The 8,460-nt window shown below is 35.3% G+C and overlaps 1 long non-coding RNA gene across 1 annotated transcript; it reads left to right on the top strand.

Annotated features, from left to right (window-relative positions):
• On the top strand, positions 1–8,014 carry LOC103136919 (uncharacterized). The gene is made up of 2 exons (XR_001661866.1): positions 1–185; positions 7,802–8,014. It is a non-coding gene; the product is annotated as an uncharacterized LOC103136919 (long non-coding RNA).
• Positions 8,015–8,460: the final 446 nt, after the last annotated feature.

The raw sequence follows: 8,460 nt of genomic DNA, 5'->3' as shown, positions 1-8,460 counted from the left end.
TTGGAGTACTCACTGCCGTCTCTTTTGCTATCTTTAACAGATGGAATAAAAGGCGGTAATCCAGATCTGTTTTCCTGAACGCACCACATCAAAGACACAACGTAGAGCTTGAGGCTGGACCTGTCACACATGCTGGGGTTCTCTCTGGGTACTCTGACTTCCTCCCAAAGATCAAAAATATGACTGTAAGTTTAATCGCTGAGGTATGAGAGTGTGTGACCATGGTTGTTTGTCCTGTATGGCGATCTGTCCAGGTGTACCCAGCCTCTAGCCTCGTGCTGGAGATTGGCACCAGAAAAGTTTCATACCACAAATAATTCCTTTGTATTTTGCTGCCAATGACCCAGGCTTTCTTGTAGTCTTGAAAGTAGTTTCAATTTGAGGTTCTTCAGGCTTTCTGAAGTTTTCCTTTTGAGTTTGAGTGCTTTTTCACTCATTCTCTTGTGAGATTTTATGCTTGATCTTAAATGCATGTTGTGCAATGTCTGCTTTAAAAATATATATATATATATATATAAAACAAAGAAACCAGACAAGCAAAAGAAAAAAGGAAAGTCAGACTAAAAAGACTTTCCACTTTACATGAATAGCATTCGAAAGACTTGCTTTAGAAATAGAAGTGCTTTATCTTTTAGCTACCATCTAATCCATGCAACATTTTACACAAACAACTGTTTGGGAATTACCTTTATGTTTGCGAAACCACTTTTCCATAGATTCAACTAAATAAATTGGAATGAAGTGTAACTTTTCTCTTACACAAAGTGTCTGAAGATCAGATTTAATTTTTTTTTTTGTTGTTTAGTAATGTAGAGACAGTCTTTCAATGAATAATTTATAATTTAAGTAACAGCAAACAATGAAACAATTCCCCTTTTTATAAATTATACTAAATACATAATAATACATACAATAATACATAGTAATAAATTATACTAAAATGAGTAAAAATAAAGTAGAAAAGAGAGACGTCCTTAAAGTCTGTAGAAACATTTCTCAGAACCACTTAAAAAATATATATACTAAATAATACAAACGAGTTCTTGAAAGCACAACATAAAGAAATGAGAATTCAGTGAATTCTTTTGCAAAGGGCTGTCTTAGTACACATTCACTCAGTTCAAATGACCTGTGTCGCCCCTTAAAATAGATATAAAATTCATGAGATACTTTTTTCCTAATATAAAATGACATCGATATTATTAATTCATTTAGGAAATAGAGGTTTTGTGTCACAGTCAAGCCGTGGACTCTAATTATAGTGTGATTAATAGTATGGTAATTGCGATCCCTCCCTAAGACAGATTCACTTGCTCAAAATAAATCACGACGACTAAAATCTCTCGAATCCCTGTGATCAAATATCCATCGTCAAGGCTTAAACCATTCTTATACATGGAGTGGTAGTTTTTAGTGCTTAAATGGTTAGCCTGGCAGAAACCTCAGTGGTGGATTTTTAAAAATCTAATATTGAAAAAAAAAAATGTCACACTTAGTCTGTATCTACTGTCACACTTCACTCAGCAGACTATGCGAAGCACTGTAAATACATTATGCTCTTATATTTTTAAATGAAATGCCTTCCCAACAAGTTGTTTTAATTGGAGACAGCAAAGGTAAAGCATTTCATTTATATTGTCTCAACATTTAAACAATCTTCTAAGAAGAACTTTAAGAGTTGAGTAGAACCTTTAAAGCTGAAAGGCTCTCTTTTAATTAATGCACACCGCATTAGCTGCTCTGAAGGGGAAAGAGCCAAGACAAATTGATCTTAAAAGACACAAACTAGTGTAGACTGCCCCTCAGACATTTGTTTGGTTGTAGTGTTTATCCCACCACACAGCACCTGTAATTTCTCCCATATGGTGTCTAACTGATATGGATTAAACAATTAAGACTATTTTCTCTGCATGACTTCTGGCTTCTCTCCCTGCCTCACAGAGCTGCATTTCAAATTAAATTGCCCCCAAAAGACGAGTTTGCTTTACTTCCCCTGAACAATTAAATATGGCAGGCCCTATCTCTAATTCAAGCAAAAGGGTTGGTTTGGTGACCGACGTTTAAATGTGAATCTACTGCTTTTTGCTTCTTTTTTTTTTTTCTTAGTCACAACTTTTCACTTTAGTTTTGTTTTCATAGCTTCCCATCTCTCATACTAAACATTAGTAATGGTGGTGACGTTGGAATTCATTTAAAGTGTTTAGATTTAGAGTAAAAAAAGTTTTCTTAATATTCAGCCTGGACTGCATTGCGAACTTATTCATGCTTCTTTTAATTTTAATTTTTTTTCCAGTTTTTTCCATCAGCTTTTGAACCAGTTTTGTTAGGTTAATTCAAACTAGTGCATAATCTTCAAGAAGCAAAGGAAACGATGCATGATTTTACATTTTTTTCGTCTGTATTTGTACTTCCTGCCTCCCTGAATTAATGCTGTACTTTGTAGAACCGTATTTCACTGCAAGACCTTCGGGGATGTCTCCACCAGTTTAGCACATCTAAACAATTACAGTCTTGCCCATTCTACTTTGATAAAATACAAAATAGTTTAAGCACAATGTTTTCCCAGAAGTTCTCCACATGATTTGTTTAAAATTTGACTGAGTCATTATAACACAATTGATCTAATGAGCTAAACCATTCTACTGCTGCGTTGGCAGGGTGCTTAGAACATCAGCTTTTGAACCAGTTTCAAGTGTTTGGAGCCACTAACAGGTTTTCTTTCAGGAATGTTGGTCAGTATTTAGCTATTTCCTGTCAACTGTGACCTGTTTTCCTGTCTGAATACATTCATCCTCACAACATCGTGTAGTGAGGTTGTCATGTGTCACTTGGCAGATATTGTGTTAAGGTTAATATAAAAGTTGCATTCTAGTTTCATCTGAACAGTACACTTTCTCCTAGATGTTTGCTGTCTCTTTAAATAGGACTGATGACGGTCATTCTTCAGTGCCTTTCTTTTTCTCACTCTGTGATAAAGGTGAGATTTATTGTCTGCACAATTAAGAGTTATTCTGTAAACTCTGCAGTTCCTCCAGTTACCACTGGCCTTTTGACTGCTTCTCTTTGATGCTCTCTGTGCTCGGCCTGTTAGTTTAGGTGATTAGCCATGCATTAGGACTGAAGTTGTACCACATTCTTTCCATTTTCATATGATAGGCTGAACAGTTCTATGTGAAATGTCTCCCAAGCTTAAGATATATTTATAGAATTAGGTTTACAACCTAACTCTAAACATCTTCACCAATGTATCCTTCATCTGTCTGTTGTGGGTTTTTTTTTTTTTTTTTTTTTTTGGTCTTTATGATGCTGTTAAGCATCTTATGTGCTTAAAGTTTGTAAAGTAAATATTGCAGTTATTTTGCTTCATTACTCTTAAAAGAAGTACATAATAAAATACTTTTGAGTTCATTACTGACAGATGCAGGAGAATCATGTGGTTAAAAATAGCTGCCCAGGCAAAAAAAAAAAAAAAGTGTTTTATTTCAGTTCAACTAAGATAAATTATTGTTCAAATTTAATTAAAGACCATCACAAGTTTTACTTCAACAGCAAACAATTATGTTGCCACCATACATCTTAGCAAATGAGGCTGTCTTGTCACACCTTATTGTGGAAAGGAGTGAAAACAGACAGGTGGCAGAAAAAGCTGTCTTTTGATTTAGAAAGCTCAACCCAATTAAACTTTATAAATACAGTGAAGACAGGTGTTTTTTCTGTAGTGACTTAAAGATTTGCAACAATACCCCAAAGCAATAGCTTCAACTGCACAAAGGACACCCAAGTGTGTTGAGGTTAATTGGATGACCCAATCCATCTCAATTAAAGATTTTAAGGCGCACATCCCCTGGTGTGTGTGTGGAAATTGAAAACGGCTGCAGATGGTTCTTCCTAAGGGGTTGCTGCAAATAACTGCTGGCAGATATCACCACTGTTTGAAACATGGGGGGAAACATTTGCTCGGGTTAAAATTAGTTTTGAGTAGTATCATTTCAGAACATTGACTCAAATGCCACAATAGTCTCGGTGATTTCTGTTGTGATCTGGATGAGGCCCAGAATCAAAAACGTGATTTTGTCCAAGATTATGCTGCTGTTGCGAATACACACAGTCCGTATGAATTTAAATTACATGGTCCATATTTCAATCTGCCCATTTTGTATCTGCTTAATCCTTGCAGGGCCAAATAAATCCTCACCTAACAAAGCAAACTGGATCTAATCTCTGTCTGATTCGAGAAAAAATAAAATAAAAATCTGAACGAAAACATTTATGCAGGACTTAAAAAGCAAAAACCAAAGATATGTATAAAGTGGACAACTTTTTCACAGCACAGTATCATTTTTAATTTCAAGATCGTACCACTTTGAGGCAAAATAAAAATGCGCTGTGAAAGTACAGTTGACAGATATGGATCTGCTGCAGGGACATGCATATTTGCCTGCAGCATTGTGACATATTTCTTCATGTCACATTCTTTATGTGAGATAAATAATTTCTTAAATGAAAACCATAGTACAGCTGCTGAAAACGGAAATTTACTTATGGCCATTTAACTTAAACAGAGCTTGGTATTTTTACTGATTTTATCCTTTATCGTTGTGTTATTTTTGTCATACAACTACCATCTATTGACTAATATTATAATCAAACTCTAAATAAAGTTTAGCAGGTTTAATTAAAAAAAAAAATAGGCAAATTTACATGTTCAAGATTCAGATCTTTGCACACACATTCTTCCATTCCCACATCACAAAAGCCATCTCGACTGTTTGTGTTGACACTAATAGAGTTGATTTCCCATGGCATTGTGGTACATCTATTGCCACACACATTGGCGGGGCTGAAGTCGCATCATGTTTACACTGAACACAATGACTTCTGCTTGCCCACACTGCTTCTGTCTCACACGCACGCGCACACACACACACACACACACACACACACACACACACACACACAGTTAAGGAATTGACAATGTCCAGAGGGATGCAATGTGACATCTCCGAGGTTCAATGTTAACCTCATTTTGTCATTAATGCTGTGATGTTACTGCCAGCACAACAGACAAGAAGAGCATCTAATCAAAGACGTGCACTGCCAAACACACATTACAGAGTGTAACGTCAATAAAAAAAATAAAAAAAAAACATATAATTTTGGTTTAGATTCGGGGTGAATCTGGAGATGTAGCTTCTTTTGACATTTCTGACCTTATAATCCCACAAACATTTCCAAACTCTATTGTGATCTACCTGATTTTTTGTTTGTTTGTTTGTTTTGTTTTGTTTTTTGGGGGGGTTAGAAGTTTCAATATATTAACCTCTGAGAATGACACAACAAAATGCACATTTAATAATATGCATTAGAATCATATTATCTCTGGCAAGTGAGATGTGAATACCAAAGAGGAAAAAATCAACAATGATGGTCAAGTTTTGTTATTCCTAATTGCGTAGTTGTACAGATATTGAATACATATACAGCATTGAGTAATTTCTTTCACCATCAGGCACCAGTGTTTAATTAAAAAATACGAGCCAATATGAGCCACATTTTAATTGCTGGTGTTATGATATGTTTAGGCAAAATTCTTTGTTTTGGCTAAGGGCCATTCATATTTATAGTTTTGCTAAATATGCAAAACTATTTTAACAGCATTTCTGTTAAAATATTGTGAAATGATTATTTTTAGCATTATCGTCCTTTTTAGAAATCTGTTTTTCCACATTTAGACTACTTTTTATTCACTTTGCTATTCAGAAGTCGGACAAAAATATCAGCATGCTGCATATATTTGTCAGCTGTGTGAAAATGAACTCTGATTTTGGAGGCAGAGCATTCATTGATTTTCTCCTTTAAGCAATTTACTGAAACACCAGAAATAGCACATTTCTTTTTGTCTGAGAGTCATTGAATATTGATATTTCATTATACTAAGGTGTGACTCTTATTGATGTTTTGCTTAGATAATAGATTCAGCCAATATTATTTGACATATGTCCTACAGGTAATTACAGAGCTAATTGGGTTACGGTAGGCTAGTCAAGGATTTAATTTTTCGCATGAAGCAATTTGCTTGACCAAACATCGGCCCAATTAAATCCGTACTCTAGAAGTGGCTCAGACTAGAGGCTTTCAACCATGGGGGGGACATAAATATTGTGAATATTCACAGGGTAATTGTTAAACAGTGTTTGTGAGAAGATTTAAATGAGAATAGAAGTTAAGACTTCCAGTGATACAGTGAGTAGACTGAATGGAGTGGCTTTCTTTATACTGACTGAGGCAGGTTTGTGATGAAAATGTTTTCTGAAAGAGGCTTAACTGTCATATCAAGAGATCCACCCACCACAGCATTGAATCTCTGCGGCTCCTTCAGAGTTCGCTTGGCTCTCTTTCCCTTAACCAGTATGTCTGTTTAGGTGGATGGCTGTGTTGTGGTAGTTATTTTTTATTTTTCAGATGATGAGAAGTTCAAAGCTTTTCTTTCATGACCAAAACATGTTTTAAACTTGTCCACAATTTTATCTCTGACCTTTCTGCTTTTATCGTTGGTCTTCATGATGTTGTCCTCACTAATTTTCTATTTACCAACCCTCAAATGTCTTCTAAGAACAGATATTGATAGATTGATACAGAGACAGTTGAAACTGGACGTCCACATACACTAAAAAGGGACCTTTTTTCCCCCTCATTGTCTGAAGTTAAATCAGAACAAGCTCCTCTTTTTGAAGTCAGTTAGAATGATAACAATTATTTCTATTTGCTAAATGTGACAATAATGGAGAGAAATTCAATTTATTTAACTTCCCTTTAGGATAAATAAAGTATTTTTTTTAATTTGTAAATATGTTAAAGATTTCTTTATAATTGTCTTTAAAATTAGTAGTTCTTGGTTCAACCTTTGGAGATAATGTATCAAGGAAAGATTCTTGGTAAAATTAAATTATGGACAACCCTAATCATCCTCTTAAAAAATTGATGTGAAACAAATGTGTCTTCAGTCAAAGGTTTATTCAGTATCACTGTATTCCAGATGGCTACATGAGATCCTTGCTGCAAACAGCCAACAGCCTCTATAACAACTCTTTGAAGAAACTTGGATGCGTTAGCCTAACTTTTGAACTCCCTCTGGAATTAATAACATTTTTGAACTGAGTCTATAATGCCTGATAAAGCCTACCTCCCTGTTGATCCACAGCTATGCAACTCTAACATTCAGTGTTAGTTACAAAAAAAAATAATTCATGCATTTATCACTCTACCTAGGACTATTCTAATTCTCCGTTATAAACTGATCGAAACATTTTTTTTTGTAAAACTGCCATAATATATCTACTTTAAGTGTCTTCTAAATGTAAAACTGACATTAAAATCTGTCAGGAAAAAAATATTTTTTGAATTTGAAAAAAATGATCTTTTAGAGATAATAAATCCACTCCATTTTTAACAGAAGCTTCACTGAGACTGCATAGTTGCAGTTAGTTTAGTGAGAGTCATGCTTCAGCTAGACTCATACCGCAGTGAATTCAGGAAGTAGGGAGTATCTCCAGCTTAAGATTAAGCTTAAAATGCTCCTTTTTGATAAATCCTATAGTAGGTTTGGCTTAGGTGACATTGAAGTATCCCTTTAGTCATGCTGTTGAAGTCTTAAGGTACTGGCAACCCCCAACAATGTGTTGACCATCTCTAGTCAGTCTGCTGTCTTTAATCTCTTTCTTTTACATTTACGTATACCGTAATCACATTGTTGTGATTAACCTTTGTGTTTTCTCCCTCTTTTTTCCCTTTTCCAATCCAGATTTTGCTGATTTGGCATTTCCCTGTTTGTCTTCCCTGTTCTCTCACCCTCCACACTGCTGCCTCCCAGCCAGTCAAGGGAAATGCTGCTGTCTGTCTTAATTCTTGTACTGCTAGAGGTCTCTTTCTATAAAGAGGGAGTTCTCTGCTTCACTGTCACGCACCACATTGTGCATGCACAGGGTGGGGAAATGAATTAAATATTCAATGCAATCTGCTTCAAGGGCAGTGCAAATTTTTTTATTTTTATTTTTTTTTACAAATAGTAATTTTCTAATGATTTTGTCATTATAGAGTGATTGAATCAGTCTCTGCTGAATTGAAATAACATGTAACTGTATTGAATTATATAGAATGGGAGTGGTGCACAATCATATAGTTAGCATTTTTACCTGATGGCAGCAAAATTTAATTTACACACTCAACAAAGTTTGTTACCATAATAAACAAAGTGCCTTGTCTGCATAGATGGACCCATTCATTCCTTACCAGCCCCCCATTGAACAGAAAACAGAGGGAACACTGCTTGCTGATGGAAGGAGGTGTCATCAGAAATCATGGAGGCCCTGTTTGACTGATAATGGTCAAAGTGCGTACAGGAAATTGAATATAAACTCCATGTTAGTCTCCCACTGGATTCTGAAATATAGCAATTTTTGA

Source organism: Poecilia formosa, unplaced genomic scaffold (genome assembly GCF_000485575.1).
Source record: "Poecilia formosa unplaced genomic scaffold, Poecilia_formosa-5.1.2 Scaffold35, whole genome shotgun sequence".
Classification (NCBI taxonomy): Eukaryota; Metazoa; Chordata; class Actinopteri; order Cyprinodontiformes; family Poeciliidae; genus Poecilia; species Poecilia formosa.
Note: the sequence above shows the minus strand (reverse complement) of the source record. Positions and strands in the feature narration are given on the sequence as shown.